Source organism: Pristiophorus japonicus, chromosome 22 (assembly GCF_044704955.1).
Source record: "Pristiophorus japonicus isolate sPriJap1 chromosome 22, sPriJap1.hap1, whole genome shotgun sequence".
In the NCBI taxonomy this organism is placed as follows: Eukaryota; Metazoa; Chordata; class Chondrichthyes; family Pristiophoridae; genus Pristiophorus; species Pristiophorus japonicus.
This window is the reverse complement of record NC_091998.1, coordinates 18,320,567-18,346,870: the sequence shown is the minus strand read 5'-3', so window position 1 is coordinate 18,346,870 and position 26,304 is coordinate 18,320,567. Positions and strand designations below refer to the sequence as shown.

The window sequence follows — 26,304 nt, the reverse complement described above, 5'->3', positions numbered from 1 at the left end:
AGTGGATAACCTCACATTTTCCCACATTATACTCCATCTGCCAAATTTTTGCCCACTCATTTTAGCCTGTCTAAAGCCCTTCTCAGATTTTTTATGTCCTCCTCACAGTTTCCTTTCCCACCCATCTTTGTATCATCGGCAAACTTGGCTACATTACAATCAGCCCCTTCATCCAAGTCATTAATATAAATTGTAAATGCTTGAGGACCCAGCACCAATCCCTGCGGCACCCTACTAGTCACTGTTTGCCAACTGGCAAATGACCCATTTATCCCAAGACTCTGTTTTCTGTTAGTTAGCCAATCCTCTATCCATGCTAATATATTACCTCCAACTCCGTGAGCTTTTATCTTGTGCAGTAACCTCTTGCTGGGTGGGGCACTGTTGCAGGTGGGTTTATTTTATACTGTCCCAATTGTGCTCGGCTGTAAGGCAGCCACATATTTGTATTTTTGCTCAGTTCATATCAAGTCCAGCTACAGGGTTCTGTTCTGGGACCGCGTCTGTTCACTGTATGCATCAATGATTTGAATATAGGGTGAGAGGAAGAAATTTGCAGAAAATACTCAAGACATTTTGACAACTAAAGGAAGCTGCATGTGGATATTGATAAGATGGAGGAATGGGCAAAAAAAGTGGCAGGTGTAATTCAATGTCAGTAAATGTGAGGTAATGCGGGCATTTATAATGGATCTGTGCATGGGACCAAGATGATATGGTTTTCAATAGAATATGTGCCCCATACTCCAAATTTAATATAGAACAGAGAAGGCAAAAAGAAATTGCACTTTGAATGGGAGAAAGCTCAGTGGTGGAAAGGGAGTGCAGGGATTTAGAGTAAAAACAAAAAATGCTGGAAATACTCGGCAGTAGAGTGTGCTTTTATTTGAGAAAGCACTTCACAGGAGAACGATTACATGAATTTCATTAGTTGGGATTTGTAATTTGAAAAAAGTGGTTAGCAAAAAAAACCTGCATACAATGAGTGAAAGAGATATATATCTAGCTGGATCAGAAAGTGATACTACTTTCCTCACTCCCGTCTCATCCTCTTTGTCTTCCTACTGTCAAAATATAGATATGCTTTTTATTATTCTAATACAGAACTAAGACAGAACAGCTAATATAGACAGAATTGGTTTAAACTGTGCGCTTGCAAATCCTATCTTTTGATATGAATTTCAGGGCCGAAGACATTATCAGGTATATATAGATTATTAAATAATTAAACTAGTTATCATTAATTATTTATGAAGCTGAAAGATTTGTTAGGTTAAAACATAGGCTTAAAAAAAAAGGTTTTTATCACATCCTGGAGGAGTGCAAAAGAAGGAAATTATTGCAGTATAAATAAGAGAATACGTTCCCTTTTACTATAAAGATTGCAAGAGTTAAGATTTAAAGACTTATACAACAAACTCTATAATTCAGATAGAAAGCAAAGATACAATGTAACAGGACGCAAGGGCCCCTATAATTGTCCAGCCATCTGTTCAATGATCCAAGGGTCAGAAAATCGTGCACTTATTTAATTATTTGACTGCAATACGTGAGGAGCACAAATTTTATTTCTTTATATTTACGTACTTGTCATGTGCGAGAACATAAGAACATAAGAATTAGGAACAGGAGTAGGCCATCTAGCCCCTCGAGCCTGCTCCGCCATTCAACAAGATCATGGCTGATCTGGTCGTGGACTCAGCTCCACTTACCCGCCCGCTCCCCATAACCCTTAATTCCCTTATTAGTTAAAAATCTATCTATCTGTGGCTTGAATACATTCAATGAGCTAGCTTCAACTGCTTCCTTGGGCAGAGAATTCCACAGATTCACAACCCTCTGGGAGAAGAAATTCCTTCTCAACTCGGTTTTAAATTGGCTCCCCCGTATTTTGAGGCTGTGCCCCCTAGTTCTAGTCTCCCCGACCTGTGGAAACAACCTCTCTGCCTCTATCTTGTCTATCCCTTTCATTATTTTAAATGTTTCTATAAGATCACCCCTCATCCTTCTGAACTCCAACGAGTAAAGACCCAGTCTACTCAATCTATCATCATAAGGTAACCCCCTCATCTCTGAAATCAACCTAGTGAATCGTCTCTGTACCCCCTCCAAAGCCAGTATATCCTTCCTTAAGTAAGGCGACCAAAACTGCACGCAGTACTCCAGGTGCGGCCTCACCAATACCCTATACAGTTGCAGAAGGACCTCCCTGCTTTTGTACTCCATCCCTCTCGCAATGAAGGCCAACATTCCATTTGCCTTCCTGATTACCTGCTGCACCTGCAAACTAACTTTTTGGGATTCATGCACAAGGACCCCCAGATCCCTCTGCACCGCAGCATGTTGTAATTTCTCCCCATTCAAATAGTATTCCCTTTTTTTGTTTTTTTCCCCCCCCAAGGTGGATGACCTCACATTTTCCGACATTGTATTCCATCTGACAAACCTTAGCCCATTCGCTTAACCTATCCAAATCTCTTTGCAGCCTCTGTGTCCTCTACACAACCCGCTTTCCCACTAATCTTTGTGTCATCTGCAAATTTTGTAACACTACACTCTGTCCCCTCTTCCAGGTCACTCTCTCTCTTTCTTCCCCCCGCCACCCCCCACCCCCGCGGTCTCTCTCTCCCTCTCCTTCTTCCCCTCCCCCCAACCACCACGCGCAGTCTCAGTCTCTCCTCTCCCGCGCGCGCCCGCCCGCCTCTCTCTCTCTCTCTCTCTCTCTCCTCCGCGTTCCTTTCCCCCCCCCCCACCCCCGCGCGCGCTCTCTCTCTCTTCCTCCCTCCACCCGCCGAGCTCTTTTTCTCTCCCCCCACCTGTCTCTCACCTCCCCTCCCTCTCTCACCTCCCACACCCACTCTCTTACTCTCTCTCCCCCCCTCTTCCCCCTCCCTCTCTCTCCCCTCCTTTCACTCTCTTCCCCCTCCCTCTCACTCTCCTCCTCTCGCCCCCCCTCATTCTCTCTCTCTTCCCCTTCACACTCTCTCTCTCTCTCTCCCCCCCTCACACTCTCTCTCTCCCCCCCTCACTCTCTCTCTCTCCCCCCCACCCCCTCACACTCTCTCTCTCTCTCTCCCCCCCCCTCACTCTCTCTCTCTCCCTCCCCCTCACTCTCTCTCTCTCTCACTCTCTCCCCCCCCTCACTCTCTCTCCCCCCCCTCACTCTCTTCCCCCCCCTCACTCTCTTCCCCCCCCTCACTCTCTTTCCCCCCCCTCACTCTCTTTCCCCCCCCTCACTCTCTCTCCCCCCCCTCACTCTCCCCCCCCCCCCTCACTCTCTTCCCCCCCCCCTCACTCTCTCCCCCCCCGCCTCACTCTCTCCCCCCCCGCCTCACTCTCTCCCCCCCCGCCTCACTCTCTCCCCCCCCGCCGCCTCACTCTCTCCCCCCCCGCCTCACTCTCTCCCCCCCCGCCTCACTCTCTCCCCCCCCGCCTCACTCTCTCCCCCCCCGCCTCACTCTCTCCCCCCCCGCCTCACTCTCTCCCCCCCCGCCTCACTCTCTCCCCCCCGCCTCACTCTCTCCCCCCCCGCCTCACTCTCTCTCTCCCCACCCCCTCACTCAGATTACTGGTTGATGCTCAATTTTTTGTCCTCATCATGAACTGTGCAACCACAGAAGTCATGACCCAACATCTCGAGCTTACACAAGTGACTTACTGAGACAAAAATATTTAGATCATTGAATGCTTATTTGTCTAATAGTTCGGTAATACTATTTGTACCAGTATGATACTGGTACTATTTTTAGTGCAGTGTAAGTCGACAGTGTGACACTGTTGATATCAGTTTTGAGCCATAGAGAAAAGAAGTCCACTCATTCATAATTGTTAACATATTCCCAATGCTGGTAAACTTTTAAAAATTTAAAAAGAGCAGCACAAAATAATTAGTTATTATAATCCAGAATCCGGACCAATCGGTGGCAGGGTCGTCCAGAATCCATAAAATATTTCGGAATCCGGACCCACCGCCGCTGCCCGACCTCGGGCCTAGTCCCACCGCCGCTGCCCTTACCTTGGGGCCTCCTCACCGGCCCGCCCGAACACCACCTCAGCAGGGGCCCGCCCGACAATATCTTCCTCACCGGGGCCCCGCACGACAACATCTTCCTCGGCGGGGCCGGACGGCCCGAACAGCTCTTCAGTGGGAATCCCCCTCCGCCCCACCTTTCTGACGTTCAGAAATCCAGAAATAGCCAAACCTGGGCTCAGGTGTTTCCGGATTCGTGATGTCAGAAAACAAATCGAAAGTCCGGAAAAGCTCGGAATCAGGAACGACCTTGGGCCCGAGGATTACGGATTTTAGCGCTGCACCTGTACCTTACACTTATCTGTGTTGAAATTAATTTGCCAATTATATGCCCATTGTGCAAGTTTATTAATGTCCTCTTGTAATTTATTGGCGTCCTCCTCAGTATTGACTATTTCCCCCCCCAAATTTGGTGTCAATAACAAAAACTTGTATTTCTATTGCGCCTTTAATGCAGTAAAACATCCCACGGCTTCACAGGAGTGTTACAAGACAAAAATGTGACGCTGAACCACATAAAAGAGAAATTAGGGCAGATGACCAAAAGCTTGATCAAAGAGGTAGGTGTGAAAGGAGAAAAGAGAGGTAGAGAGGCGGAGAGGTTTAGGAATGGAATTCCAGAGCTTAGGGTCTTGGCAGCTGAAGGCACAGCTGATTACAGCATGGTTCAATGATTATAATCAGGGATGCTCATGAGGGCAGAATTTGAGGCGCGCAGATACCTTGGGAATGGGGGGAGGTGGGCGGTTGTGAGACTGGAGGAGATTAGAGAGATAGGCAGGGGCGAGGCCATGTCGGGATTTGAAAACATTATGAGAATTTTAAAATTGAGGTGCTGTTTAACCAGGAGCCGATGTAGGTCACCGAGCACAGGGGTGATGGGGGAACAGGACTTGGTGCGAGTTAGGGCACAGGCAGCTGAGTTTTGGATGACCTCAAGTTTACGTAGGGTGGAATGTGGGAGGCCAGCCAGGAGCATGTTGGAATAGTCAAGTATAGAGGTAACAAAGGCATGGATGAGGGTTTCAGTAGCAGATGAGCTGAGGCAGGGGCAGAAAGGGGCAAGGTTACAGAGGTGAAAATAGGTGGTCTTGGTTATGCTGCAGATATGTGGTCAGAAGCTCATTTCAGGGTCAAATATGACACCAAAGTTGCGAACAGTCTGGTTCAGTCTCAGACAGATGCTGGAGAGACAGACGGAGTCCATGGCTAAGGAACGGAGTTTGAGGCAGGGACCAAAAACAATGGCTTTGGTCTTGGTGTCAGCTGTGGCTCAGTAGGTAGCACACTTGTCGCTGAGTCAGAAGGTTGTGGGTTCAAGTCCCACTCCAGGAACTTGAGCACAAAAATCTAGGCTGACACTCCAGTGGAGTGCTGCATTGTCAGAGGTGCCGTCTTTCAGATGAGACGTTAAACCGAGGTCCTGTCTGCCCTCTCAGGTGGACTTAAAAGATCACATAGCACTATTTCAAAGAAGAGCAGGGGAGTTATCCCTGGTGTCCTGGCCAATATTTATCTCTCAATCAACATAACAAAAAAAACAGGTAATTATCACATTGCTATTTGTGGGAGCTTGCTGTGCATAATTGGCTGCCACGTTTCCTACATTGCAACAGTGACTGCACTCCAAAAGTACTTCATTGGCTGTAAAGCGCTTTGAGACATCCGGTGGTCGTGAAAGGCACTATATAAATGCAAGTCTTTCTTTCTTTCCCAATATTTAGTTGGAGGAAATTTCTACTCATCCAGTACTGGATGTTGGACAAGCAGACTGACAATTTAGAGACCGTGGAGAGGTCAAGAAAACTGGTGGTGAGGTAGAGCTGGGTGTCATCAGTATACATGTGGAAACTGACAGTGTTTTCGAATGATATCGTCAAGGGGCAGCATGTAGATGAGAAATAGGAGGGAGCCAAGGATAGACACCAGAGATAACGATGCGGGGGTGGCAACAGAAGCCATTGAAGGTGATTTTCTGGCTACGATTAGATAGTTAAGAATGGAACAAGGTGAGTGCAGTCCCATCCAGCTGGACAACGATGGAGAGGCGTTTGAAGAAGATGGAAGTGTCAACTGAGTCAAAGGCAGGTGACAGGTCAAGAAGGATGAGGAGGAATAGTTTACCTCGACACTTTCACAAAGGATGCTATTTGTGACTTTGTGCCGTTTCGGTACCATGGCATGGGCGAAATTAGATAGGAGGAATTCAAACATGGAGTTCCGGAAAAGATGGGCACGGATTTGGGAGGCATTCAAGGACTTTGGAGAGGAAAGGGAGGTTGGAGATGGGACGATAGTTTACAAGGATGGAGGGGTCAAGGGTTCGTTTTTAGAGAAGGGTGATAACGGCAGATTTGAAGGAAAGGGGACAGCAGAGCGAACCTGAGGAGAGTGAACTATTAACAATGTCAGCTAACATGGAAGCCAGAAAAGGAAGTTGGTGGTCAGCTGTTTAGTGGGAATAGGGTTAAGTAGCAGGAAGTGGGTCTCATGGACAAGATGAGCGTGGAGAGGTCAGGAGGGGAGATCGGAGAGAAACTGGAGAACGATGCGAGTTCAGGGCTAGGACAGAGTAGAACCTTAGAAGAAGTTTAGCCCAGTGGGCTAGGGGAAAGAAGGGAATCATAGAAATTTACAGCACAGTAGGAGGCCATTTCGGCAAATCGTGACCACGCCGGCCGACAAAGAGCTATCCAGCCTAATCCCACTTTACAGCTCTTGGTCCGTAGCCCTGCAGGTTACGGCAATTCAAGTGCACTTTTTAAAATGTGGCGAGGGTTTCTGCCACTACCACCCTTTCAGGAAATTTCTTCACCCACACCACTCTCAGGGTGAAGAAATTTCCCCTCAAATCCCCTCGAAACCTTCTACCAATTACTTTAAATCGATGCTCTTGGTTGTTGAGCCCTCTGCTAAGGGAAATAGGTTCTTCCTATCCATGATAGCTGGGCCCCTCATAATTTTATACACCTCAATAAAATCTACTTTCAGCCTTCTGTTCCAAACAAAACCACCCCATCCTATCCAATCTTTTCTCATAGCTACAATTCTCCAGTCCAGGCAACATCCTCCTAAGTCTCCTCTGTACCCTCTCCAGTGCAATCACATCCTTCCTGTAATGTGGTGACCAGAACTGCACACAGTACTCTCAGCTGTGGCCTAACTAGTGTTTTATACAGTTCATGCATAATCTTCCTGCTCTTGCCTTTATTAACCAAGGCAGAGAATACAAGTATTCTATATGCCTTCTTAACCACTTTATCTACCTGACCTGCTACCTTCAGGTTTCTGTGGATATGCACTCCAAGGTCCCTTTGTTTCTCTACCATTTAATGTGTATGCCCTTGTCTTGTTAGCCCTCATCAAATGCATTACCTCACACTTCTACCACTCTGATGAGCTATCCTTTACCCATACACTTTGCTTTCTGTCTTGCAGCCAGCTAGCTATCCATTCTGCTAATTGCCCCCGACTCCACATGCTCTGACCTTATTCATTAGTCTATTGTGTGGCACCTTATCGAAGGCCTTTTGGAAATCTAGATAAATTATGTCTACTGCATTACCCTTGTCTATTCTCCGTTACCTCTTCAAAGAATTCAATGAGATTGGTCATGCTAGACTTTCCCTCTTGAAATCCATGCTGACTATTCATTATAATATTTTGGTTGCAAAATGTTTTTCTATTTTCTCCTTTGGTCGGGATTCCACTATTTTTCCGAGCATCAATATAAAGCTGACTGCTTTATTGTTCCCTTGACATATTCTATTTCCCTTATTAAATATAGTATAATGTTAGCTATCCACCAGTCCTCTGTATTACACTTTTTTCAAATGAATTATTAAATATGTGTAATAGCGCCTCTGCTATCTCTTCTCTAGATTCTTTTAAAATGCCAGATCCAATCCATCCAGACCAGGGGTTTTACCCTTTATGAGTTTGATGAGTTAATTTTATATTTCTCCTTTTTTTATTTTAAATGCAATTATATCATTTCTAATCTCATCTTCTGATGTCATGTAGACCTGATCTGTCTCCCTGATAAATACTGAAGCAAAGTAATTATTTAATATTTCTGCCATTTCGCTGCGTGTGATTGTATCCTGTTCATCCCATAGCAGCCCTATTCGAATCCCCACTTTCCTTCTTTATTTATGTGCTTGCAGAATATTTTACTATTTTGTTTTTGTGTTCTGTAAAATCACCTCTTCCTGGTCATCTTGCATTGCTAGAAAAATGCCAAATCCTGGAAACTTTAGCAACATTGCAGATCACATAGAATGTACAGCATAGTTAACGGCCATTTGACCCAACAGGTCTATGCCGGTGTTTATGCTCTACATGAGCCTCCTCTCACCTTACTTCATCTCACCCTATCCTTCTATTCCTTTCTCCCTCATGTACTTACCTAGCATATTATTTGTTTGCCAATTTGAAATCCAGTTTGCAACAGCACAAGGCAATAATAATTTTTAGACCGAGCTTCTCAATGGCATAATTGGTAAAAGTGCTAACATGCATGAAGCTGGTGATGCTGATCAGGAGATTACTCGAGGTCAGGCAGTACCTCTGGAACTGTATCACAGCATCAAATAGCATAGTCAGGAGAGAACAGAAAACAGAATGAAATGGTTGGGCATGTTCAGACAGTTTTTCAAGAAAAGTACTTCTAGTTAAAAGAGGGACTGTAACCTGGTAACCATGTAACATAATGTAGCACAGACCCAAAGTTGTTCTCCAGATCAACTTTTGGCATGTATGGCTATAAAATAAACATATCAACGCACTAGGAGGAAAATTCAAATAATTTTAAATTTTAACTTCAGATAGCAAAGATCAATTTCAGTCATGCATGATGAATAGAAATTGTGACAAAACCTATACTTCAACATTTAAAATATATAGATACCTCTTGGAGTACAACTGCTTACAGATCCCTTAAGAAAAAGTTTAAATACACACAATGGGCCCAAGTTTCGACTCGAGTTGCTCCTATTTTTTTGGAGCAACTAGTTTAATATGGAGTATCTTAAAAATCGCAATTCTCGGCATTTAGTTTGCTCCAGTTCTAGTTCGTTAGAATAGTTTCGTTTAAGTAGTTTTTTTTTTCAAAAGGGGGCATTACCAGTCATTTACCAGTTTTGCAAGTTTAGGCAGCGAAAAGTTACTCCAAACTAACTTAGAACAGAGTAAGTGTCAATTTCTGTACGCTCACAAAAACCTTGCCTACACTTTATAAATTAGGTGCAGGTAGAGAGAGATAGGACGAGGGGGAAGGGAAGTTAGGGGATTTTACAAAGCATTAAACACTTCACTTTTACCAATAAAAAGCTATCAATAATAAATGATAAATGAATCAATAAATCAACCAATAACTCAATCAAAAAAAATGTAAAAATAATTTTTTAAAAATCAATAAATAAATAAAAAATTAAAAGTTTCTACTCACCTACTGCAGCACCGGGAGCCCTCCAACCGCCTGCCGAAGAGGTGCTCGGGCGGGCCCCGCCACCAAAGAGGTGCTGGTCGGGCGGGCCGCGCCATCAAAGAGGTACTGCTCAGGCGGGGCCTGCCACTGAAGAGCTGCTGGTGAGGCGGGCCCCGCCACCGAGGAGGTAAGGGCAGGCAGGCCACTCGGCCCGGGATAGGGGCGACGTCCCTTCAGCCAGCGATAGGATCGCCCGGAGACAGGACGCGCTGGGAGAGCCAGGAGCTACTGCGCATGCGTGCAGCTGCCGGCACTCTTTTTGGCGCAGGCTGTAGCTCCGCCCCCAGCTTCTTGTGTTGCGCTGCATTGACTGTGAAACAGGCCTGCTGGACTCGGAAAATCGCACGGTAAGGTTTAGGCGCTTTTTTAATTCTAAAAAAGAGGCGGGTTCTGGGAGGACATCTGAAACTTGGGCCCGTTGTTACTTGCATATTCAACAATATTGTTTTTGGGTGATTCATAAAATGCAGTTTCTAACTAACTCACTAAGGGGAGCTAATACAGCCATTTGTGGATTGAGCAGTTTAACTCGAGTTAATTCTCTCTGTTGCTAACAGCAGAGTATCCACAGAGTAGCTAGTTCCACATCTTTATGAAGAACAAAACTCCAAAAATTGTGGTTGGCTGTTACAGTTCTAAAATCAAGTAATTTATTTGCTTGTACCAGTGTGACCTTTTTCACAGTGCCGCAAATTCGACAGACAATGCAAATTTCCCAGGGTTTAATGTTGACAACATTTAGCTGAGGATATTTAGTCCCGATTATCCCATGAAACCAATTAATTTTCCTTGCATCCTTTTTAATCCCATGCTTCAGGCATTATTTCTCCAATTTAAAAAAAAATTAATTCATGGGATGTGGGCGTCGCTCGCAAGGCCAGCATTTATTGCCCATCAGTAGCATAGTGGTTATGTTACTGGATTAATAATCCAGAGGCACAAATTCAAATCCCACCACGGCAGCTCGGGAATTTAAATTCAGTTGATTAAATAATCTGGAATAAAAAAAGCTAGAAACATAGAAAATAGGTGCAGGAGTAGGCCATTCGGCCCTTCAAGCCTGCACCGCCATTCAATGAGTTCATGGCTGAACATGCAACTTCAGTACCCCATTCCTGCTTTCTCGCCATACCCCTTGATCCCCCTAGTAGTAAGGACTTCATCTAACTCCTTTTTGAATATATTTAGTGAATTGTCCTCAACAATTTTCTGTGGTCGAGAATTCCACAGGTTCACCACTCTCTGGGTGAAGATGTTTCTCCTCATCTCAATCCGAAATGGCTTACCACTTATCCTCAGATTGTGACCTCTGGTTCTGGACTTCCCCAACATTGGGAACATTCTTCCTGCATCTAACCTGTCCAAACCCATCAGAATTTTCAACGTTTCTATGAGATCCCCTCTCATTCTTCTGAACTCCAGGGAATACAAGCCCAGTTGATCCAGTCTTTCTTGATATGTCAGTCCCGCCATCCCGGGAATCAGTCTGGTGAACCTTCGCTGCACTCCCTCAATAGCAAGAATGTCCTTCCTCAAGTTAGGAGACCAAAACTGTACACAATACTCCATATTGTGGCCACGCCAAGGCCCTGTACAACTGTAGTAACACCCCCCTGCCCCTGTACTCAAATCCTCTCGCTATGAAGGCCAACATGCCATTTGCTTTCTTAACCGCCTGCTGTACCTGCATGCCAACCTTCAATGACTGATGTACCATGACACCCAGGTCTTGTTGCACCTCCCCTTTTCCTAATCTGTCACCATTCAGATAATAGTCTGTCTCTCTGTTTTTACCACCAAAGTGGATAACCTCACATTTATCCAAATTATACTTCATCTGCCATGCATTTGCCCACTCACCTAACCTATCCAAGTCACTCTGTAGCCTCATAGCATCCTCCTCGCAGCTCACACTGCCACCCAACTTAGTGTTATCCGCAAATTTGGAGATACTACATTTAATCTCCTCGTCTAAATCATGAATGCACAATGTAAACAGCTGGGGCCCCAGCACAGAACCTTGCGGTACCCCACTAGTCACTGCCTGCCATTCTGAAAAGTACCCATTTACTCCTACTCTTTGCTTCCTGTCTGCTAACCAGTTCTCAATCCACGTCAGCACACTACCCCCAATCCCATGTGCTTTAACTTTGCACATTAATCTCTTGTGTGGGACCTTGTCGAAAGCCTTCTGAAAGTCCAAATACACCACATCGACTGGTTCTCCCTTGTCCACTCTACTGGAAACATCCTCAAAAAACTCCAGAAGATTTGTCAAGCATGATTTCCCTTTCAAAAATCCATGCTGACTTGGACCTATCATGTCACCTCTTTCCAAATGCACTGCTATGACATCCTTAATAATTGATTCCATCATTTTACCCACTACCGATGTCAGGCTGACCGGTCTATAATTCCCTGTTTTCTCTCTCCCTCCTTTTTTACAAAGTAGGGTTACATTGGCTACCCTCCACTCGATAGGAACTGATCCAGAGTCAATGGAATGTTGGAAAATGACTGTCAATGCATCCGCTATTTCCAAGGCCACCTCCTTAAGTACTCTGGGATGCAGTCCATCTGGCCCTGGGGATTTATCGGCCTTCAATCCCATCAATTTCCCCAACACAATTTCCCGACTAATAAGGATTTCCCTCAGTTCCTCCTTCTTACTAGACCCTCTGACCCCTTTTATATCTGGGATGGTTGTTTGTGTCCTCCTTAGTGAATACCGAACCAAAGTACTTGTTCAATTGGTTTGCTATTTCTTTGTTCCCCGTTATGACTTCCCCTGATTCTGACTGCAGGGGACCTACGTTTGTCTTTACTAACCTTTTTCTCTTTACATATCTATAGAAGCTTTTGCAGTCCGTCTTAATGTTCCCTGCAAGCTTCCTCTCGTACTCCATTTTCCCTGCCCTAATCAAACCCTTTGTCCTCCTCTGCTGAGTTCTAAATTTCTCCCAGTACCTGGGTTCGCTGCTATTTCTGGCCAATTTGTATGCCACTTCTTTGGCTTGAATACTATCCCCGATTTCCCTTGATAGCCACGGTTGAGCCACCTTCCCTTTTTTATTTTTACGCCAGACAGGGATGTACAATTCTTGTAGTTCATCCATGCGGTCTCTAAATGTCTGCCATTGCCCATCCACTGTCAACCCCTTAAGTATCATTCGCCAATCTATCCTCGCCAATTCACGCCTCATACCTTCAGTTACCCTTCTTTAAGTTCTGGACCATAGTCTCTGAATTAACGGTTTTATTCACCATCCTAATGTAGAATTCCACCATATTATGGTCACTCTTCCCCAAGGGGCCTCGCACAACGAAATTGCTAATTAATCCTCTCTCATTACACAACACCCAGTCTAAGATGGCCTCCCACATAGTTGGTTCCTCGACATATTGGTCTAGAAAACCATCCCTTATGCACTCCAGGAGAGAGGCGGGAGTCGAGAGAGGCAGCGGCCTATAAAAGGCTCAGCAGTCCGGGGAGCGTCGAGAGAGGCGGGAGTCGAGAGAGGCAGCGGCCTATAAAAGGCTCAGCAGTCCGGGGAGCGTCGAGAGAGGCAGCGGCCTATAAAAGGCTCAGCAGTCCGGGGAGCGTCGAGAGAGGCGGGAGTCGAGAGAGGCAGCGGCCTATAAAAGGCTCAGCAGTCCGTGGAGCGTCGAGAGAGGCGGGAGTCGAGAGAGGTAGCGGCCTATAAAAGGCTCAGCAGTCCGGGGAGCGTCGAGAGAGGCGGGAGTCGAGAGAGGCAGCGGCCTATAAAAGGCTCAGCAGTCCGGGGAGCGTCGAGAGAGGCGGGAGTCGAGAGAGGCAGCGGCCTATAAAAGGCTCAGCAGTCCGGGGAGCGTCGAGAGAGGCGGCGGCAGCGACCTATAAAAGGCTCAGCAGTCCAGGGAGCATCGAGAGAGGCAGGAGTCGAGAGAGGCAGCGGCCTATAAAAGGCTCAGCAGTCCGGGGAGCGTCGAGAGAGGCGGGAGTCGAGAGAGGCAGCGGCCTATAAAAGGCTCAGCAGTCCGGGTACCGGTGCAGCTCCAGCTGGGAGAGAAGGCAAAAAAGAAGTAGAAAGAAATCAAAAGGTGACGTCACAGCCAACGTGGTAAGTGATTGGCTGCGGATTGGTGAGTAGTTTTTCTTTTTCTTTATTAGTCAGTAACTTTTAACATTGTTGTCGCCAATTTAAGTGTATCTGAGGGTTAAGTCATGGCAGGAGAGCTCGGTCACGTGATATGCTCCTCCTGCACCATGTGGGAACTCGGGGACAACACCAGTGTCCCTGACGACTACATGTGCGGGAAGTGCATCCACCTGCGGCTCCTGACGGTCCGCGTTGCGGAGTTGGAGCTGATGGTGGATTCACTCTGGAGCATCCACGATGCTGAGAATGACGTGAGTAGCACGTGGAGCGAGTTGGTCTTACCGCAGGAGAAGGGTCCACAGCCAGCGAGGGAATGGAAGACCAGCAGGAAGAGTAGTGCAAGGAAGGTAATGCAGGGGTCCCCTGTGGTCATCCCACTGCAAAACAGATACACTGCTTTGAGTACTGTTGAGGGGGATGACTCATCAGGAGAGGGCAGCAGCAGCCAAGTTCATGGCACCGTGGCTGGCTCTGTTGCAAAGGAGGGCAGGAAAAAGAGTGGGCGAGCGATAGTGATAGGGGATTCAATTGTAAGGGGAATATAGATAGGCGTTTCTGCGGCCGCAACCGAGACTCCAGGATGGTATGTTGCCTCCCTGGTGCAAGGGTCAAGGATGTCTCGGAGCGGGTGCAGGACATTCTAAAAAGGGAGGGAGAACAGCCAGTTGTCGTGGTGCACATTGGTACCAACGACATAGGTAAAAAAAGGGATGAGGTTCTACAAAATGAATTTAAGGAGCTAGGAGCTAAATTAAAAAGTAGGACCTCAAAAGTAGTAATCTCGGGATTGCTACCAGTGCCACGTGCTAGTCAGAGTAGGAATCGCAGGATAGCTCAGATGAATACGTGGCTTGAGCAATGGTGCAGCAGGGAGGGATTCAAATTCCTGGGGCATTGGAACCGGTTCTGGGGGAGGTGGGACCAGTACAATCCGGACAGTCTGCACCTGGGCAGAATCAGAACCAATATCCTCGGGGGAGTGTTTGCTAGTGCTGTTGGGGAGGAGTTAAACTAATATGGCAGGGGGATGGGAACCAATGCAGGGAGATAGAGGGAAACAAAAAGGAGGCAAAAGCAAAAGACAGAAAGGAGATGAGGAAAAGTGGAGGGCAGAGAAACCCAAGGCAAAGAACAAAAAGGGCCATAGTACAGCAAAATTCTAAAAGGACAGAGGGTGTTAAAAAAACAAGCCTGAAGGCTTTGTGTCTTAATGCAAGGAGTATCCGCAATAAGGTGGATGAATTAACTGTGCAAATAGATGTTAACAAATATGATGTGATTGGGATTACGGAGACGTGGCTCCAGGATGATCAGGGCTGGGAACTCAACATCCAGGGGTATTCAACATTCAGGAAGGATAGAATAAAAGGAAAAGGAGGTGGGGTAGCATTGCTGGTAAAAGAGGAGATTAAGGCAATAGTTAGGAAGGACATTAGCTTGGATGATGTGGAATCTATATGGGTAGAGCTGCAGAACACCAAAGGGCAAAAAACGTTAGTGGGAGTTGTGCACAGACCTCCAAACAGTAGTAGTGATGTTGGGGAGGGCATCAAACATGAAATTAGGGGTGCATGCAATAAAGGTGCAGCAGTTATAATGGGTGACTTTAATATGCACATAGATTGGGCTAACCAAACTGGAAGCAATACGGTGGAGGAGGATTTCCTGGAGTGCATAAGGGATGGTTTTTTAGACCAATATGTCGAGGAACCAACTAGGGGGGAGGCCATCTTAGACTGGGTGTTATGTAATGAGAGAGGATTCATTAGCAATCTCGTTGTGCGAGGCCCCTTGGGGAAGAGTGACCATAATATGGTGGAATTCTGCATTAGGATGGAGAATGAAACAGTTAATTCTGAGACCATGGTCCAGAACTTAAAGGCGGCTAACTTTGAAGGTATGAGGCGTGAATTGGCTGGGATGGATTGGCGAATGATACTTAAGGGGTTGACTGTGGATGGGCAATGGCAGACATTTAGAGACCGCATGGATCAACTACAACAATTGCACATTCCAGTCTGGCATAAAAATAAAAAAGGGAAGATGGCTCAACCGTGGCTATCAAGGGAAATCAGGGATAGTATTAAAGCCAAGGAAGTGGCATACAAATTGGCCAGAAATAGCAGCGAACCTGGGGACTGGGATAAATTCAGCAGAGGAGGACAAAGGGTTTGATTAGGGCAGGGAAAATGGAGTATGAGAAGAAGCTTGCAGGGAACATTAAGACGGATTGCAAAACTTTCTATAGATATGTAAAGAGAAAAAGGTTAGTAAAAACAAACGTAGGTTCCCTGCAGTCAGAATCAGGGGAAGTCATAACGGGGAACAAAGAAATGGCGGACCAATTGAACAAGTACTTTGGTTCGGTATTCACGAAGGAGGACACAAACAACCTTCCAGTTATAAAAGGGGTCGGGGGGTCTAGTAAGGAGGAGGAACTGAGGGAACTCCTTATTAGCCGGGAAATTGTGTTGGGGAAATTGATGGGATTGAAGGCCGATAAATCCCCAGGGCCTGATGGACTGCATCCCAGAGTACTTAAGGAGGTGGCCTTGGAAATAGTGGATGCATTGACAGTCATTTTCCAACATTCCATTGACTCTGGATCAGTTCCTATAAAGTGGAGGGTAGCTAATGTAACCCCACTTTTTAAAAAAGGAGGGAGAGAGAAAACAGGGAATTATAGACCGGTCAGCCTGACATCGGTAGTGGGTAAAATGATGGAATCAATTATTAAGGATGTCATAGCAGTGCATTTGGAAAGAGATGACATGATAGGTCCAAGTCAGCATGGATTTGTGAAAGGGAAATCATGCTTGACAAATCTTCTGGAATTTTTTGAGGATGTTTCCAGTAGAGTGGACAAGGGAGAACCAGTTGATGTGGTATATTTGGACTTTCAGAAGGCGTTCGACAAGGTCCCACACAAGAGATTGATGTGCAAAGTTAGAGCACATGGGATTGGGGGTAGTGTGCTGACATGGATTGAGAACTGGTTGTCAGACAGGAAGCAAAGAGTAGGAGTAAATGGGTACTTTTCAGAATGGCAGGCAGTGACTAGTGGGGTACCGCAAGGTTCTGTGCTGGGGCCCCAGCTGTTTACACTGTACATTAATGATTTAGATGAGGGGATTAAATGTAGTACCTCCAAATTTGCGGATGACACTAAGTTGGGTGGCAGTGTGAGCTGCGAGGAGGATGCTGTGAGGCTGCAGAGCGACTTGGCTAGGTTAGGTGAGTGGGCAAATGCATGGCAGATGAAGTATAATGTGGATAAATGTGAGGTTATCCACTTTGGTGGTAAAAACAGAGAGACAGACTATTATCTGAATGGTGACAGATTAGGAAAAGGGGAGGTGCAAAGAGACCTGGGTGTCATGGTACATCAGTCATTGAAGGTTGGCATGCAGGTGCAGCATGCGGTTAAGAAAGCAAATGGCATGTTGGCCTTCATAGCAAGGGGATTTGAGTACAGGGACAGGGAGGTGTTGCTACAGTTGTACAGGGCATTGGTGAGGCCACACCTGGAGTATTGTGTACAGTTTTGGTCTCCTAACCTGAGGAAGGACATTCTTGCTATTGAGGGAGTGCAGCGAAGGTTCACCAGACTGATTCCCGGGATGGCGGGACTGATCTATCAAGAAAGACTGGATCAACTGGGCTTGTATTCACTGGAGTTCAGAAGAATGAGAGGGGACCTCATGGAAACATTTAAAATTCTGACGGGGTTAGACAGGTTAGATGCAGGAAGAATGTTACCAATGTTGGGGAAGTCCAGAACCAGAGGTCACAGTCTAAGGATAAGGGGTAAGCCATTTAGGACCGAGATGCGGAGGAACTTCTTCACCCAGAGAGTGGTGAACCTGTGGAATTCTCTACCACAGAAAGTTGTTGAGGCCAATTCACTAAATATATTCAAAAAGGAGTTAGATGAGGTCCTTACTACTAGGGGGATCAAGGGGTATGGCGAGAAAGCAGGAATGGGGTACTGAAGTTGAATGTTCAGCCATGAACTCATTGAATGGCGGTGCAGGCTAGAAGGGCCGAATGGCCTACTCCTGCACCTATTTTCTATGTTTCTAATCCTCCTCCACCGTATTGCTTCCAGTTTGGTTAGCCCAATCTATATGCATATTAAAGTCACCCATGATAACTGCTGCACCTTTATTGCATGCACCCCTAATTTCATGTTTGATGCCCTCCCCAACATCACTAATACTGTTTGGAGGTCTGTACACAACTCCCACTAACGTTTTTTGCCCTTTGGTGTTCTGCAGCTCGACCCATAGATTCCACGTCATCCAAGTTAATGTCCTTCCTAACTATTGCATTAATCTCCTCTTTAACCAGTAATGCTACCCCAACTCCTTTTCCTTTTATTCTATCCTTCCTGAATGTTGAATACCCTTGGATGTTGAGTTCCCAGCCTTGATCATCCTGGAGCCACGTCTCTGTAATCCCAATCACATCATATATGTGAACATCTACTTGCACAGTTAATTCATCCACCTTATTACAGATACTCCTTGCATTAAGACACAAAGCCTTCAGGCTTGTTTTTTTAACACCCTTTGTCCTTTTAGAATTATGATGTAGTGTGGCCCTTTTTGTTTCTTGCCTTTGTTTACTCGGCCTTCCACTATTGCTTTTTACCTTTCTACCATCTGTTTCTGACTCCATATTACTTCGCCCTGTCTCGCTGCTTAGGTTCTCATCCCCCTGCCATATTAGTTTAAACACTCCTGAACTGCATTAGCAAATGTTACCCCCAGGGCATCAGTTCCAGTCCTGCCCAAGTGCAAACCGTCCCTTTTGTACAGGTCCCACTTCCCCCAGAACTGGTTCCAATGTCCCAGGAATTTGAATCCCTCCCTCTTGCACCACTGCTCAAGCCACGTATTTATTCTAACTATCCTGCTCCCTCTACTCTGATTAGCACGTGGAACTGGTAGCAATCCAGAGATTACTACCTTTTGAGGTCCTACTTTTTAATTTAACTCCTAGCTCCCTAAATTCAGCTTATAGGACCTCTTCCCGCTTCTTACCTATATCGTTGGTACCAACATGTACCATGACAACTGGCTGTTCACCCTCCCTCTCCAGAATGCTCTGCAGCTAGTATCAGTAATGGCGACCACGTAACTATCGGATTGTCGTAAAAGCCCATCTGGTTCACTAATGTCCTTTAGGGAAGGAAATCTGCCGCCCTTACCCGGTCTGGCATATATGTGACTCCAGACCCACAGCAATTTGGTTGACTCTTAGCTAATACATCAAAAGCCAAGAGAAACCAAATAGTATCTCCCATGGTGTCTCAAGTAGACTTCTATACCACAAGACATGCTAAAGAATATTCAAACTTACTCCTAATACATGTGCTCTGAAGTTTGTTCGTTTCATATACCTGAAAAACAATTTCAGTGGATGAAAAACTAAGCTCCAGAGAAAAAATGTATTGTGGAAATGATTGTGGAAGTTTATGGCTAATTTCTAACCTTGAAGTTAATCTGAAAGCTTGTCCTGTGCTCTAGCCAATATTGAAGCTAAAGCAGAATCTGAAGATTACACTATCAAAATGCACTTTAGCCACTGTCAGATATTTAAAATTATATTTTATTTCGTATGGCGACCAACATGCCACACCAAATAGCAGCATACCGACTTACAAGAGCAAATTATATGACCCATTATGTTCCACTAGCAGAGGCTCAGGAAGAGGTCACAATCACGAAGTGACCTTAAAGTTTGGTTCAGTCCTTCCAAATATTTGCTCTATGATTTAGGATCAATAACGCTTGTTGTTACCAACCCAGCTGAAGGACCTACCAATATGGGAAAAACCCAGATGTCAGCAGAAATGGTTTGTTCTCTGCCAATGCTAACCCAGTTTCCTTGGTAAAATAAGCCCACTCCCAACATTAACACAAAGATAAATATTAGTGCCCATTTCAGCATTCTCCCACTGCATCACCAGACATAGAACATACGAAAATGACAGGCTATAAAAGACCAGCTGGTCCAGCAAGCCTGCCTGACACTCATGATCCTCGAAGCATCATGACAAAACACTTCAGATGGAGAAAGGAGTAACGGGCCAGAGAGCGAAATTCAAGATACACAGACATGACAGAGATGACAGAGATTCAGACACGTCATGATCACAAACAAAGGACAGGGAGGAGACAATATTAATATGAGTCTAAAGTTTAAGAATTGGTCTGAGGTCCTGTGGTGATATGAAGTTGACCTGTCGACAGAACAGAGCATGCTTAGAGTGTTAATGAACCACGTTCGGAGACGGTTGTGGGAGAGAGTGGATCTTGGGCGCGTTTGAGAGATGCGCTGCTGAAAGTTATCCAGTGGAATTAAAGGGCCAAGGAAGAGCGGTGAGTCAATGATCCAGCAGAGGGTTCAGAAGAGGTGTGTAGTGACAGCGTGCACCAGCAGATCCAGCACATCAGCTGAGCGAGAAGCAGCAACGTTGAAACCTGAGGACCAAGAGCAGTGAGGTCTGGTGAGCCAGGTGAAAGCTGAAACATAAATCAGAGAACAACTTTAGGGAGGTGAGGAGTGCACAAGAGTGGGAGCAGCAACAGGAGCTTGAAGAGTCGGTCCAACCGAGTCCAGCAAATGATGATGGAGGCGTTCTGAAGGATGAGTGGAGCACAGTGGAGGCAGTGGCAATGGAAAGCATGCGATTAGCAGCAATGTAGATAACATTCAGCAGTATGGCAGCAAAATCCAGAGCAAGATGGTAACCAGCATAAATGGCTAAGAGCTAGCTTAGCACAAGAGTGACAAGTCCCAGTGGAACAGCAGAAATTGACCCCGCGTAAGCAGGCCAGGTAGTGCAAAGCAAAGGTGGAGGTTACAGTAAAGTCCAGAAACCAATAGAGACATGGAATTCAATCCAGGAGGAACGAGATCCATGTCCAGGGCCCAACATTGCAGCAGAGTAAAGGTCAGAAGCCTCCAGTGAACTGAAGTACAATCTGGAAGCTCAGCAGCAAGTGGAACAGGTTACCTTAAACTTGAAGCGATTTGAGTGGCAGAGCACAGCCAAGGCATACACTGTAGTCAGCAGATCAGCAGAGTCCCGATTGCAAAGGAGTCCACGGATCAAACGTGAGCGGGGTCCCAGCCGCTGAAAACAAGTGGCTCGGTGGATGGGCAACATGCTCTGTTTTGGTAGCTTTAATTGTAGATTAAACTCAAATGTACCCACTGTTAGAAGCAGAGGGTCTTAAGCAGAGGAGCAGAGGAGTGGAGGAAACCAATAAAGAATGGTTCTGACGAAGGGTCATCGACCCAAAATGTTAACTCTGCTTCCTCTCCACAGATGCTGCCTGACCTGCTGAGATTTCCAGCATTTTCAGTTACTATTCCAGTAAAGAATGGCAATGGATACCCATGGAAAAGGGTTGCAAAGGAGGACTCAGTTGGGAGTTACCAGGCTGACAGCCTTCTTCCTCCCAGTATAACATATAGCTCGTGAGTTCATATCCCACCATGGCAAGTTGTGAAACTGCTTGCAATAAATTTAATAGTTTGTGGGCAAACACCAGAAAAGACAAAAAAAGTTGCCAGATTATCATAAAAATTCAACATGTTCGTTTCAATGAAGGTCACATATGACTATGCTGTTGACGCTTGTTGCCTTATGAAGTAGCCTAGCAAGTCACACAGTTGCACAAACAATTGTTACGAAGCACCGTCACCACAAAGGTTGCAGCGGTTTTAAGGCCCAGCACCACCTCCTCAGAGCAATTAACAAATGCAGCCTTGCCAGCATCACCCGATAACAAATTAAAGGAAAAGCCAATCATCGGGTTGAGAGAAGTTGTAATCGTAAAGCTGGATGTCAGGGTTATTACTAATGCTGAAAGCACCACTGTTGAGTGTGACAAAAAATGATGAGACTCATTAATGTCCATGGTCATTAACACAAATGAAAAGTCTCTTGAATTTTATTGTCACTAAATAAACTCTCAGGCATTCCAGCTCCATCCTTTGCTGCTGCCAAAAAGCTGCCTCCATGAACTCATATTCCAAAAGCTGCCTCCATGAACTCATATTCCAAAAGTAACAAATACATGGAAATGATTTCTAGGCTTCAATTGCACTTCAGGGTTCAGATGATGGGTATGAACTTTCACAACAGTTTATGAAGATATCTAAAACGTTTAATGAAATTACTACTTTGTAAATCAGTTCCACATCACAAAGCATTTATATAAATAATCCATCATGCACATTCTTTTTTGGATAAGAAATTGAACTTTATTTTTGGAAAAGCATCTGAACACAAGATCATAACCATTTCCATGTGTACCACAGTAGATTATGTGAGGACAAGAGAAACAGGATGAGTAACAACTCAAGTTCAAGCGGGGATGACACCGGTGTCATAGAGTGAGGTGGGAACAAAGTGAAAATGTTGTTTCCAAAATGGAAATTTCGCTTGACAAGGAATTCAGAGCAGAGTGGGAAGGAGGAGCAGATAAAGAATATTTAAAAAAAACGAATTATAAGTTTACTATTTATAGCAAAAGGGCAACACAGGAAAGGGCAGCAATATGTGGTTCCTGCGGAGTATAGCAAGTTTTGAGTACCAGATGTTAACTTGCATAAACATATTTGCAGGAAATGTTTGACCGAGTTAACATCTGGTGCACTAAGAAATTATTTGAGTTCATGATGTCAGAACTTGAGCCAGAGTTGGGGACAATCTGACAAATCTGGGAGAGAGAGAAGTTTATGGAGCAAGAGTTTCCAAGGAAAGTCATCCCGCTAAGAGATAGGGAGGTGGCAGTGGCAAAGAAAAACGAGAAGAGACAGGCTAGGACAGGACTATCCAGAGCAAATAACTTTCTCCACCAAGTTTGAAGCACTGGCTTCCTATGAGGAGGATGGTGACTCGAGGCAAATAGATAAAAATGGTATCAAAAAACTTGTGTGCGCCCGGGACCGAGGAGAATAGATTCTTAATTCAGTTAGGATTGCAAGAGACAAGAGACTTGATAGTTAAGAGGGCTAGGCACTATCTTTTGCAGTCCAAATGAAGTGTCCCAGATGCTTTGTTGCCTCCCAGATGCTACTGCAAAGGGACATTTTGGAAAGAGCAGAAATTCTTATGGAAGGTGATGGATAATAGCCAGCCAGTATAGTCCACATGGGAGCCAACGATATAGTAAAGGAAAAGCCTGAAGTCTTGCAAAAGGAATTTAAGAGATTAGGAAACAGGTTTAGGAGCAGGGCTTCAAGTGTGATAATCTCTGAATTATTCCCCTAGCCACGTGATGGGAAGACGGAACCTATTCTGCAAGGATGGGCTACATCTGAATAAAAAATGAGCTAATTAACTGAAAAATGGATAAATATGGATGAGAAGAGTCATTTAAACTAGGCAGATAAAACAAAAACAAAAATAAAAATCGGGAAGAGCTAGTAGGGAAGATAGAAATAGATGAGGTAAAAAATACAGATTAAGAATAATTTTGCAAAAAAGAATAGTATGCAGAAGGAATAAAGGGAGTAAAGGAGAAAAATCAAGTCGCTAGTTATAAACCAGAGAAAAGATTGAGATTAAGGAATGGGGTTAGTTTAGACAAAAAACAGGAAGAGTAACAGCATTAAATACAAACAAAAAGAGATAAAATGCACGTATTACAATGCTCAGAGTATGGGAAATAAACTGGAGAAATTAGAAGCAATGATGTCACAGGAAGAATAGAGAGTTAAAGCAGAAATAGAAACTTGCTTGCGAACTGGGCAGGAATAGAAAATAAGCCAATCGAGTTATAAGATTTTTAGGACATAATAAGTAAAACAAAGAGTGGTAATATTGGTGAAGGAGGAAATACATGCTGTACACAAAAAAGATGGACCGTCCCAATGAAAGGAATAAAGGAAGGAGGGGCCATTTAGATAGCACCTTTCACAACCTCAGGATATCCCAAAGCACTTCAGAGCTAATTAAGTACTTTTGAACTGTTCGCACGGATTCCAATATAAAGGAATGTTGCAGCCAATTTGTGCACACCAATATGGTTAGACATCCAAGATAAAAAATGAACTGTTACATTAGCAGAGTTATAATACAGACCACTCCCTCATTGTGGAAGAGGAAATCTGTAAACAGATCAGGTGGAAGAATCGGAACAACAAAATTATGGGTCTACAAGATTTTACTTACTCTGATTGGAATAAGGAGAGTAAATGAAGGAAAGGGAATATAATTCCAAAATTTGTGAAGGACTACTTTCTGAAGTAATCTGTCTGTATGCCGACAGGAGAGAGGCATTGCTGGATCCAGTTAACTTAACAAAATAGGTCAAGTAGATGTGCTAAATATGGGTGGGTAGCACCTAGAAGTAGTGTCTATAATTTGTTACAGTTGAAGATCCAAATAAAATAGGGAAAGTTTGTTGCAAAAGGGCAGCAGATTGAAACTGGGCAGATTTTACAGACATGAGGAGTGAACTAGCTGAGGTGAACTTGAACAAGAAATTGGCACAAAGGACTGTATTTTTAAAAAGGAGATTGCAAAGTGGCAGAGTAGATATATATTAAAAAAATTAGACTACTTCAAGTTTCAGGATTCCATGGATAAATATAGAGGTTATTAAGAAAAGAAAATTGATGAACAGATGGGGCCAATAGGCACGAATAAAATAAGAGAGAGAATAGGAGAAAATAAGGAAGGAGTTTGAGAAGAATGAGGAAATCAAGGAGGGAATATGATGAGAGAATCTCAGAAAGTATTAAAGGTGAAGAATTCGACAAATATATCAGTAAAAAGAGAATTGTTGAGTGAGCTGGAATTCCTGAAAGAGGATAGCGAGCGAGTAGGAAGAGGATAAATGGCAATCAGTGGGGATACTTAATGGGTACTTTGTTTCAGTGTTTACAAAGGGAAGGATTTTAGGAAGGAGGTAAATTCTGATTTGGTTAAAAGCGAGCTAAGAACAAGAAAAACCTGCATTTATATAGCGCCTTTCACGACCACCAGATGTCTTAAAGCACTTTGTAGCTAATTAAGAACTTTTGGAGTATAGTCACTGTTGTAATGTGGGAAAGTATTGGACAATTTAGTTCAGCTAATGAAGGACAAAGTGCTGAGACCTAACAGATTATATCCAAAGGAACTGGTCCATAGTAGAATAATTATACATTTATGTGTGGACTCTGGATGGAGCAGGTTTGATGGATCAAATGACTTCTTTTCATTCTGGACTTAATGTTCTTTGCAAAATGATGAATCTCACTCATTAAAAATATTCAACTCCGATACAAAGGATTGCGCTTTAAGTGAATTTCTTCTTAAACTGTGTGTTTGGCATTGAAAGATTTGAAAAGGTCAGCTACTATGCATCGTTTATGAAGATTATTTTATTTCAAACATTTCTGTTTTGTGGCTCATGAGAATTTGTTTCAGTAAACATTTTTAGAAATACTGTTCTATAAATGATTTATTTTAAATGTAACAAACCCAAGGTTAAAAGCAAAAAGACACCTTATCTATAACAAATATTTACCAGTGTTCTCAAAGGCAACTCTTAAAAACATAAATTCAAAGTAAATTTCGCTAACCGGGACTGACCATCGGAGCAATGACTCCACAGAACACATACTCTACCTCGCAGTTTTCTATGAGAGGGGAACAGAGCTATGCAATTCCTTCCCCTTGTTGCTCAGAAAGTCACTTTTTTCCTCCATAATAATTTCCTGTATAAAAATGTATTGTTTGTTTAAAAAAAATACTGCACTGTATATTATAGATATGATTTATAAACATCGTTATATAAAAGTTACTCTTTAGGAGCACTGTTATCAAAATTATTTCTGAACAGTACGAACATAGAACCAGAAGTGCAGTGCCAAGCTAATCATGCATTGCATCAAAGTGATCTTCCAATTCTTCCAAAGTCAGATAACACCTTCTCTCCTCAGACCTGGGCAGAAATACAAAACTCCATTTAAAATAAAACACAATTACTTGTCTCTTTCAGAAGCAACTTTTTTTGTTCCAGATCTCTCTGTACTAAAGTGGATAAGGTGGTTAAGAAGGCATACAGAATGTTTGCCTTTATTAGCTGAGGCATAGAATATAAAGAGCAGGTGGGCTATGCTTGAACTGTATAAAACATTGGTTAGGCCACAGATGGAGTACTGTGTGCAGTTCTGGTCACCCCATTACAGGAAGGACGTGATTGCACTGGAGAGTATACAGAGGAGATTTACGAGGATGTTGCCGGGAGTGAAAAATCTTAGCTATGAGGACAGATTGGATAGGCCGAGTTTGTTTTCCTTGGAACAGAAGAGGCTGGGGGGAGACTTCATTGGAGGTGTCTAAAATTATGAGGGGCCTAGATATCGTGGAGAGAAAGGGCCTATTTCTATTAGCAGAGGGGTTAACAACCAGGTGGCATAAATTTAAAGTAATTGGTAAAGGTTTAGAGCGGATTTGAGGTGGAATTTCTTCACGCAGAGGGTTATGGGGGTCTGGAACTCACTGCCTGAAAGGGTGGTAGAGGCAGAAACCCTCACCACATTTAAAAAGTACTTGGATATGCACTTGAAGTGCTGTAACCTGTAGGTTACGGACCTAGAGCTGAAAAGTGGGATTAGGTTGGATAGCCTCTTTT

The 26,304-nt window shown here is 44.3% G+C and overlaps 2 protein-coding genes across 7 annotated transcripts in view; one reads left to right on the top strand and one right to left on the bottom strand.

Annotated features, from left to right (window-relative positions):
• Positions 1–26,304, top strand: part of LOC139234881 (erlin-1-like) — an 843,171-nt gene that overhangs the window by 348,896 nt on the left and 467,971 nt on the right. The gene's annotated exons all lie outside the window — the stretch shown is intronic.
• LOC139234878 (adenosine kinase-like) overlaps positions 1–26,304 on the bottom strand; it is a 274,129-nt gene that overhangs the window by 185,491 nt on the left and 62,334 nt on the right. The gene's annotated exons all lie outside the window — the stretch shown is intronic.